The following is a 10,241-nucleotide window of genomic DNA, read 5'->3' on the forward strand; positions in this document are numbered from 1 at the left end:
ATAGTTTTAAAAATAGCTCACCTTAAATTTTTTCGTCTAAACACTACTTTCAATAAATATAATAACCAAGTATTATATATACAAACCTTTCAGAAGAAATTCTCTAAATGATATTGCAAACTCTATCAAACTAGGTTGCATAATTTAGAAGACCTAAGCTCACAAACAGACAGACGCCAATGGTGACTTTGTTTTATTCTTTGGGGATCTTGTGAGGAAGCACGGAATGAAAGACGTGTCGTGAAGGTCACAGTGATTTATTTGATGAGTCAGTTTGCCGTGATGAGAGTGGACGTAGGACAGATGTAGTATTCTCCGGATGCTGGCTGTGATGGCTGGTCAAGCGCGGGTCAGTGAGTCGACGCCGGGCGCTGGTGACCGGACTGGTTGACTGTCAGGCACTGGCGATCTTGGCAATCAGTACTCCAGTGCTGACGAGAATGCTGAAGGTGCGGTGGACCTTGTAGGCGGTTGAGCGGGAGCTGAGTAGACCCGTGAGGATGCTGCGTGTCCTCGTGGTGGTCATGGTGCGTGGACGCTGGAACCAGGGCGCTGTAATCCACGCACCATGACCACCACAAGGACACGCATCCGGAGAATACTACATCTGTCCTACATCATCTCATCACGACTACCTGACTCACAAATAAACACTCTGACCTTCACAACACGTCTTTCATTCCGTGCCTCCTCACCAGATCCCCAAAGTGGTGACCCCGACGTGATTATGTTACCCCGACTCACCGGTAACTCCGTCTCAAAATGGGTGATCGGTTGAGGCACCATGGAGCTGCGTGCACCAGACCATCCCCGCACCAGCGCGGATAATAGTTCCCACCATGGTTACCTTGAGTGTATCCTCAGCTTGTGTTGTGAACAGTGTTTGTAATTTATAATAATTTTGTTTTTCTAACCATTTTATTTTTTACGTGAGAAAATATACAACAACTGTACAGTGGCCCTGAACCCAAGATAAATGCAACGATACCAGCACCAACCCTTCCTACTCCCATCAACAAGCAAGATCTGACTCAACTTTTCTTTCTATCGCGGCCCTCAACCGTGCCGCTGGAAGGGGAGTCCTGTAGTGGTACGCCACTACTTCATTCGAACGGAATTCTAGAAGTTTCGGCTTTTTCCAAACAAGCTTCTTGGATGTTCTTTTATTCTTTTTAATTTTTTTTATATATACATAGTAACCAAATTGTTCGAGAAGCTTCTTTACCATATAAAAGCGGCAGCGTGAAGGAACTCGCCAGTATTCCGTCTCCAAACCGCCAGCCAAGTTGACCTAGATATCGCCAGCATTCTATAGTATTGTGAATAGTAAACGAGACTTTTATTTGTACACCAAGATAACCACACTGCTTACTATATTTTTTCGAAATAATGAATACTTTAATTATCAATTAAATTCAACATGAAATTTTGATATTAAAATAAACTTATTTTAGTTAGACAGTGAACATTGATTAAAAAATATACTGGAATTTCTTACAAAAGAATAAAAAAATATATCCATACAAAATTTTCTAACAAAAGGACGTTCAGCGCACGGATGAAGTCACGCACCCTCCCGCTACTTGCCGTTCGGATTGCTATCGTTTTGGCAAGCTCAAAAATATATTCAAACACGGAGAATTAATTAGATAACAAAAATAAAATAAAAAAATACAAGTATTTAAGTTTGAATGTGGATGTTAAAAAAAAAATTTAATTAAATGGACTCAAATTCCTTATTACGGATGCCATAGTCTCACTGGCTCTAGACAGTTGGGAGCATTGGAACTCCACCACTTTACCAACGTCATTATAAGGATGTATATGGTTTACTCCTTCACCGCACACGTCAAGACCATATTTTTTTATTTATTTATCGAAGCTACATTTTTTTAACGGTTGGAACTCTTTTGCAGTTTCCCAAATATGTGTGTGAAATATATATTAGCTTTTTATTTCTAAAAAATGGTAAAAATAGTTATTTTTTCAGGGTCCGCCGTTTGCCAGGGAGATAGTGGCGGCGGCTTGGTGTTCTCAGAGACTAGGGGAAACGAAGAGAAATGGCATCTCCGTGCGCTGGTCTCAGTGGCTCCCGTCAAGACCGACCAAGACAACAGAACCTCTTGCCGCTTCGATACCTATTCCGCATTCACAGAGGTTTACAAGCATAAAGACTGGATCATTCAAATGCTGAGAATGCTTAATCTTTTGACGCCGAGGTAGAACTGATCGAGCTAGTGCATTATTTCGATAATTGGAATCCCTCTAAAGATGCAGTCAAATAAGAGAAAAACTGAACTAATTATGTTGTGATAGGCCAAAAGAACATTTTTCATTTATTTTTGGGGTATTATGCTGTGTTGCCCTACCTCCTTCTTTAGCCAACGTTTCAGACAACGTTACAGTATCCATTTTCAGAGTAATTAAAATTCAATTATGTTTTCTGTAAAATAAACTAGTACATAAAAAAAGTAAAAATAACTTTTTTTAATATAATTTGTGTTACTGAGCGTTTTGTTATTTATTATATTGTAGTGGGTTGAAAAGAAATCGACCTAGGTAAGATAAGGCGCAACAGAATAACTTTGAAAGTTTTTGGATAAAAATTTGATCACCTCGAGGAGGTTCGCGCCTACCTGACATCAAATGAGATTTCATCATAAATGAGCAAAAATAATTGAAAACTGATATTCATTGTATGTGAGCAGTTCACGGCCGAGGCTGAAAAGCTGAAGAAGGCTGTAATCAAGGGCCTGCCGAGCGCGGATACTTCTGACATCACAGAAGACCTTAAGGCACAAGGCTACCTCGCAGTCAAGGTAGTCAGGATATCTTCTGCCTCCGCTGAATACCCCATGTACCTGGCTCACTTCAACAAGGAAGTGAATATGGGATACCTGCACGTGGCTGTGAAATACATGTGCCACTGCCGCACATGCATGAAGAAGTACCGCAGTAATTACCTGTAGCACGGCACGCAGTGCAGTGGACTTTAATCACGGGTCCCGAAACTGATCCCACACGGCAAGCTGTGTGAAGTGCTTGGTGATGCATGCTTCGGCAGAATACCCCGAAACTATAAGAGACGAGCCCGCCGCATGCTGCAACTGCGGAAGCTTGTATCCGCCCAACTACAGAGGCAACCCGAAGTGGGTAGCGTGCGTCGCCTCAATCCAAAAGCGACCCAGGCAGTGCCGACGCCCGGCACAACAGGGTCCCAGCAGGCCACCTCCTCAGACGAGGATGGATGGAAGCACCTAGGCCGATGTGGCAGGAAGCACCGCCCCCGCCCAACAGCTGTCTGAGCCCCAGCTACCCCCCACAGCCACGCCCGCATCCCCCCTACAGACAGAGCCCGAGCGTGCGCAAACATCTGCCGAGGATGACTTGGATGTAATGGCCCTGCTTGCCTGCTGCACTTCATGGATTGAGAAGCTCATAATCCTGATGGAGCTTATAACGACCACTCTCGATGCATAAATACTTAGGTGGTGAGACTCCCTTTGTGGAATGCCCGCAGCATCCGCTTCAAGATCGATATCATCAGCATATTGTAACATATAAAATTCGGCCAACTAAATGGATACTGGGTACCTACTTAATTGCACAGTATCTATTTAGTTGGTACAACTGAGTGGTTTTTTTTTTGTTTTGGCAAACGTGGCGGAAACGGGAGCAAGGCGGCAAGATTTGTGAGCTTTCGGGAAGGAAGTTTTTTGTGCAAGTGTGTTTGGCACGGGAGTCGACAGAAAAGTCGTAAATTTTATTATGATGGGATCGTGAGTTTTGGCTATTCCTAAGCGGCCTGAGAGCCTATTTTTTTGTTTTTTGTTCCTGACCACGAATGACGCGTGTCGAGTTCTTTTTTGTTTTTGCCGTGTGCTGTAGCGGTCAAATTTGCTGTGACAGGAGTTTTTGTTCCATGCGGGAGAATCGAGGTGTCCGGCTCGAGCGAGCTGATTGTTGACGTTTCCGCACTGGAAGTGACGGAGGCTGATTTGGACCAGAGGCGGCCTGAATCCAAGACGCTAGGCCATGCGATTTGCGCCTTTATCTTTTTTTAATCAGAGGACCGGTGATTGCCATCGACCGGGGAGCCTAGGAGGGCGATTTGGTTGTCGGACTGAGGCCTTCGACAGCTGACGGCCCTGCCTAAGGGATCGGATCGGAGATCGTCGTACAGTGATTGAACTAAAAGTCTCTCTCCCTTTTTCTATCTTTCTTGTAACTATTTACGAGGTATTTATACTATTATTAATTTTACGTTTTTTATGGAATTCCGTCCTAGGAGTTATGTTTTGCTGGGCTTAATAAAGATTTGTTTTCACTGTGATGACTGATTTTTATTTAAAATTAGTAATGAGTTCACACTTTGACAACCCCACAAACCTGAGAGTAACATAAGAATCTCATGCTCACGCACCTACATTACAATATAAGAAACACACCTAAAACCAAGCGTACCACTCAGAGTGCCAGTCTTCGAGACCCATCAAAACGACCGACTCGAGGAACCGCCATATTCGTTCGTCAATCCATTACATCTTCAAGAATCCCCACTGTGAAGTTAAACCACACTGAAGCCACAATTATTGAAGTCAACATAGAGGGTAAAGCGCATACCATCATCGCCGTCCACTGCAATAATGCAAGTACACGACTAGAAGCGGGACTAGTTCCTGCAAGGCGACTTTAATATAGGGAAGTAGCAGTGGCTGAGTCCGGAGCAGAATGTCCGACACAAATACACATGCACAGATGCAATGAGCAAGCGGGACTAGTTTTTGAAAGGTGACTTTAATATAGGGCAGTGGCAGTGGCTGAGTCCGAAGCAGTATGTCCGACACATAGACACATGCACAGATGCAATGAACCGGGCGGGACTAGTTTTCGCAAGATGACTTTAATATAGGGTAGTGGCAGTGACTGAGTCCGAAGCAGTATGTCCGACACATATACACATGCACAGATGCAATGAACCGGGCGGGACTAGTTTTTGCAAGGTGACTTTAATATAGGGCAGTGGCAGTGGCTGAGTCCGAAGCAGTATGTCCGACACATATACACATGCACAGATGCAATGAACCGAGCGGGACTAGTTTTTGTAAGGTGACTTTAATATAGGGCAGTGGCAGTGGCTGAGTCCGGAGCAGTATGTCCGACACATATACACATGCAGAGATGCAATGAACCGGGCGGGACTAGTTTTTGAAAGGTGACTTTAATATAGGGCAGTGGCAGTGACTGAGTCCGAAGCAGTATGTCCGACACATATACACATGCACAGATGCAATGAACCGGGCGGGACTGGTTTTTGCAAGGTGACTTTAATATAGGGTAGTGGCAGTGGCTGAGTCCGAAGCAGTATGTCCGACACATATACACATGCACAGATGCAATGAACCGGGCGGGACTAGTTTTTGCAAGGTGACTTTAATATAGGGTAGTGGCAGTGGCTGAGTCCGAAGCAGTATGTCCGACACATATACACATGCACAGATGCAATGAACCGGGCGGGACTAGTTTTTGCAAGGTGACTTTAATATAGGGTAGTGGCAGTGACTGAGTCCGAAGCAGTATGTCCGACACATATACACATGCACAGATGCAATGAACCGAGCGGGACTAGTTTTTGTAAGGTGACTTTAATATAGGGCAGTGGCAGTGGCTGAGTCCGGAGCAGTATGTCCGACACATATACACATGCAGAGATGCAATGAACCGGGCGGGACTAGTTTTTGAAAGGTGACTTTAATATAGGGCAGTGGCAGTGACTGAGTCCGAAGCAGTATGTCCGACACATATACACATGCACAGATGCAATGAACCGGGCGGGACTGGTTTTTGCAAGGTGACTTTAATATAGGGTAGTGGCAGTGGCTGAGTCCGAAGCAGTATGTCCGACACATATACACATGCACAGATGCAATGAACCGGGCGGGACTAGTTTTTGCAAGGTGACTTTAATATAGGGTAGTGGCAGTGGCTGAGTCCGAAGCAGTATGTCCGACACATATACACATGCACAGATGCAATGAACCGGGCGGGACTAGTTTTTGCAAGGTGACTTTAATATAGGGTAGTGGCAGTGACTGAGTCCGAAGCAGTATGTCCGACACATATACACATGCACAGATGCAATGAACCGGGCGGGACTAGTTTTTGCAAGGTGACTTTAATATAGGGTAGTGGCAGTGGCTGAGTCCGAAGCAGTATGTCCGACACATATACACATGCACAGATGCAATGAACCGGGCGGGACTAGTTCCCGCAAGGCGACTTTAATATAGGGCAGTGGCAGTGGCTGAGTCCGGAGCAGTATGTCCGACACATATACACATGCACAGATGCAATGAACCGGGCGGGACTAGTTCCCGCAAGGCGACTTTAATATAGTGCAGTGGCAGTGGCTGAGTCCGGAGCAGTATGTCCGACACATATACATATGCACAGAATATGAATAAATCAAAAAAATTCTTCAAAGTTTCCACATTTTTTTTATGGGAGTACCGTACAAGAGTCCCAACAGCTCCCACACGTCTGGAGGAATTGGGTTTTTCATGAGGCTGAACGTAGAAAAGATGGATAGGAAATGGGGGGGGGGGAATATTTGAAAATACCTGGCTGTTGAGATCTGTTCCTCAAACATTGCTTAAACCATTTCAAGCAATTTTTTCATTCTGTATCATAAAAATTAGTATTAATCAATTAAAATTCGGTTGGAAACGGATTTGCAGGCCGTTTCCTGTTAAGCTTTTATTACATTCCTAATATATCAGAACACGTGTTCATGTACCTGGATTTGCCCTGATAATATAATACATAATGCGAATGTATTATAATTTTCACGCACACGTTTTCCGACATTGGGATAATGTATTCATTTTATACCAAAAGTTTAACAGGAAACCTATCAATTCAATCGTTAAAGGCCTGCAGTCCCGTTTAACCGGATTATGAATAATTTTAAGAGATTCTTAATAAATTAGTAATATTTTATATCGGTAAGTTTTCTCCGGGTGGTCTTTCACCAGGGCGATACTGCATCTACCATTCTGGAAAGGGCGATACTGAATCTACCATTCTGGAAAGGGCAATACTGAATCTACCATTCTGGAAAGGGCAATACTGAATTTACCATTCTGGAAAGGGTGATACTGAATCTACCATTATGGAAAGGGTGATTTTGAACCTACCATTCTGGAAAGGCGATACTGCGAATCTACCATTCTGGAAAGGGTGATACTGAATCTACCATTATGGAAAGGGTGATTTTGAACCTACCATTCTGGAAAGGCGATACTGAATCTACCATTCTGGAAAGGGTGATACTGAATCTAACATTATGGAAAGGGTGATTTTGAACCTACCATTCTGGAAAGGCGATACTGAATCTACCATTCTGGAAAGGGTGATACTGAATCTACCATTATGGAAAGGGTGATTTTGAACCTACCATTCTGGAAAGGCGATACTGAATCTACCATTCTGGAAATGGTGATACTGAATCTAACATTATGGAAAGGGTGATTTTGAACCTACCATTCTGGAAAGGCGATACTGAATCTACCATTCTGGAAAGGGTGATACTGAATCTAACATTATGGAAAGGGTGATTTTGAACCTACCATTCTGGAAAGGCGATACTGCATCTACCATTCTGGAAAGGGTGATACTGAATCTAACATTATGGAAAGGGTGATTTTGAACCTACCATTCTGGAAAGGCGATACTGCATCTACCATTCTGGAAAGGGTGATACTGAATCTACCATTATGGAAAGGGTGATTTTGAACCTACCATTCTGGAAAGGCGATACTGAATCTACCATTCTGGAAAAGGTGATACTGAATCTACCATTATGGAAAGGGTGATTTTGAACCTACCATTCTGGAAAGGCGATACTGAATCTACCATTCTGGAAAGGGTGATACTGAATCTAACATTATGGAAAGGGTGATTTTGAACCTACCATTCTGGAAAGGCGATACTGAATCTACCATTCTGGAAAGGGTGATACTGAATCTAACATTATGGAAAGGGTGATTTTGAACCTACCATTCTGGAAAGGCGATACTGAATCTACCATTCTGGAAAGGGTGATACTGAATCTAACATTATGGAAAGGGTGATTTTGAACCTACCATTCTGGAAAGGCGATACTGAATCTACCATTCTGGAAAGGGTGATACTGAATCTAACATTATGGAAAGGGTGATTTTGAACCTACCATTCTGGAAAGGCGATACTGAATCTACCATTCTGGAAAGGGTGATACTGAATCTAACATTATGGAAAGGGTGATTTTGAACCTACCATTCTGGAAAGGCGATACTGAATCTACCATTCTGGAAAGGGTGATACTGAATCTAACATTATGGAAAGGGTGATTTTGAACCTACCATTCTGGAAAGGCGATACTGCATCTACCATTCTGGAAAGTGCCTCAATATATTACACATTATTTTTAATGAGAAAATAATTGTGAAAAAATAAAAATTACCCAAATAGAAGTAACTTTTGCCGGCTTGGGTCGCCATTTGAACTCGCGACATCCGTGTTCGCAGACAAGGATCGTAACCAGCCAATTAATAAACGGTGTCCGGAAACTCGTAGTACAAGACGGAAACTGGTGAATTTACATATTTTTTGGAGTAAATTTTGTAGTTTTTAACATTTTTTGAATTTAACATTCTCTTTTGAGTAATTTATTTGAAACAGTAATTCATTTTTTTTTAAATCAGTCATATATTAATTTATTGGTTAATTACACTAAAATCTCATGATTTTATTAATTTATTTACTAACGCCCTTTTTAGGGGCTTTTACATACGAATAGTACAGTATTTATTATACAAAACTAAATTGCCTTAGTAATAATATTTCTTATTTGTTGAGTGATACATTAAAAATGTCCTGTGACTCAGTATAATTATTTCCCTCCATAAGTATTTATGGCAATGAGGAATATATGTGGTAGTTAATTTCTACACTGAAATAAATTCCGAGCTCTAGTATTCTGAAAGCTTATCAATGCAAGCTATTTTAGATCATCAAATGCATAATTTAGAATTTTGTTAAGAAATACCAATCCTGTGAAAGTCCTTCTAGCAGACAATTGAAGCATATTCATTGTTTTAAATTTCAATACCGCACTGAATCCTAACTACTTTCAACCTTCTGGAGTGAGACTAGGGTATCACAAATTGGGGTATGCTTTGAGGCTGAAGGTAGTTCGGAGGGGAAGAAGATGAGTAAGAGGAAGTTGGGGAGTACCTCACTATTCAAATCTGGTCACCAAACAAGGATAAAACCTATTTATTGTTTTTGTATTTCATTCGTAGAACTCCATTCAATTCTTTTAAAATTTAATAACAAAAACCAAAAAATACTTCCAGAACTTAAAAATAATATTATTAAATTAAATTTAAAAAAAAAAACGGATCAAACAATTTCAAGCAAAGTTTTTAATTCTGAATGGTTGTCTTCCACCCGGAAAATACTGAGGGTGTCTTCCATTCCGGAACGTACCACAAGAATACCTGTTTATTGAAATAACACAAAACTTTTGAATTGCTAACCGAGACCTTTCCACTACGGAGGCAGTCATTTTATTGAAAAGAGTGGTGTAATTCAAAAAATTACTCTAATATCCATTTTAAAACATAGAAAACGTAACAATTTTTTATTTTTTACACTTTTAATAGCTTGTCCATAAATGTTGTAATGTGGGTTCCAGACGGGAGAATCGCAATTGCCCTGTATTGTTGGATTAAAGGAAATTTTGGTTTAGATTTTTTAAATGAGAAATCATAGTTACTTTTTTGGATGCGAGGTCTACTGTTCGCAGAACTACTATTTTAAGAATGTCTGACTGGAGTTCCTTTTGCCTCTGGAAGTTATCAAGTAAAGTTATACCTGTTTGACCGGTGTTTTAATCACCTCCTCCAACACATAATATAGAATACGTAAGAATATAGTGGTGGCCTGAGCATGTGACTTGCGGAATTCCGCCGCAGGCTTTCTGCAATACTCACCGAAGAGGTTATACCGACAATAGTGTATTGTGGACGTGTCTGCGTTCCTGAAGTACCTGCGTAAGCTCAATTTTATCTTATTCTGCTGAAATTGTTGAAACATTTTATTTCTTTAACGGATTATTTATGTATTTAGAAATAACGGTCATTTACATACATGATAGTTATTGACAGTCATAGCACAATATAAAAAGAAAAAAAATA

This window comes from Hesperophylax consimilis, chromosome 28, assembly GCF_061612785.1.
Source record: "Hesperophylax consimilis isolate HC1 chromosome 28, BYU_Hcon_1.0, whole genome shotgun sequence".
Taxonomy (NCBI): domain Eukaryota; kingdom Metazoa; phylum Arthropoda; class Insecta; order Trichoptera; family Limnephilidae; genus Hesperophylax; species Hesperophylax consimilis.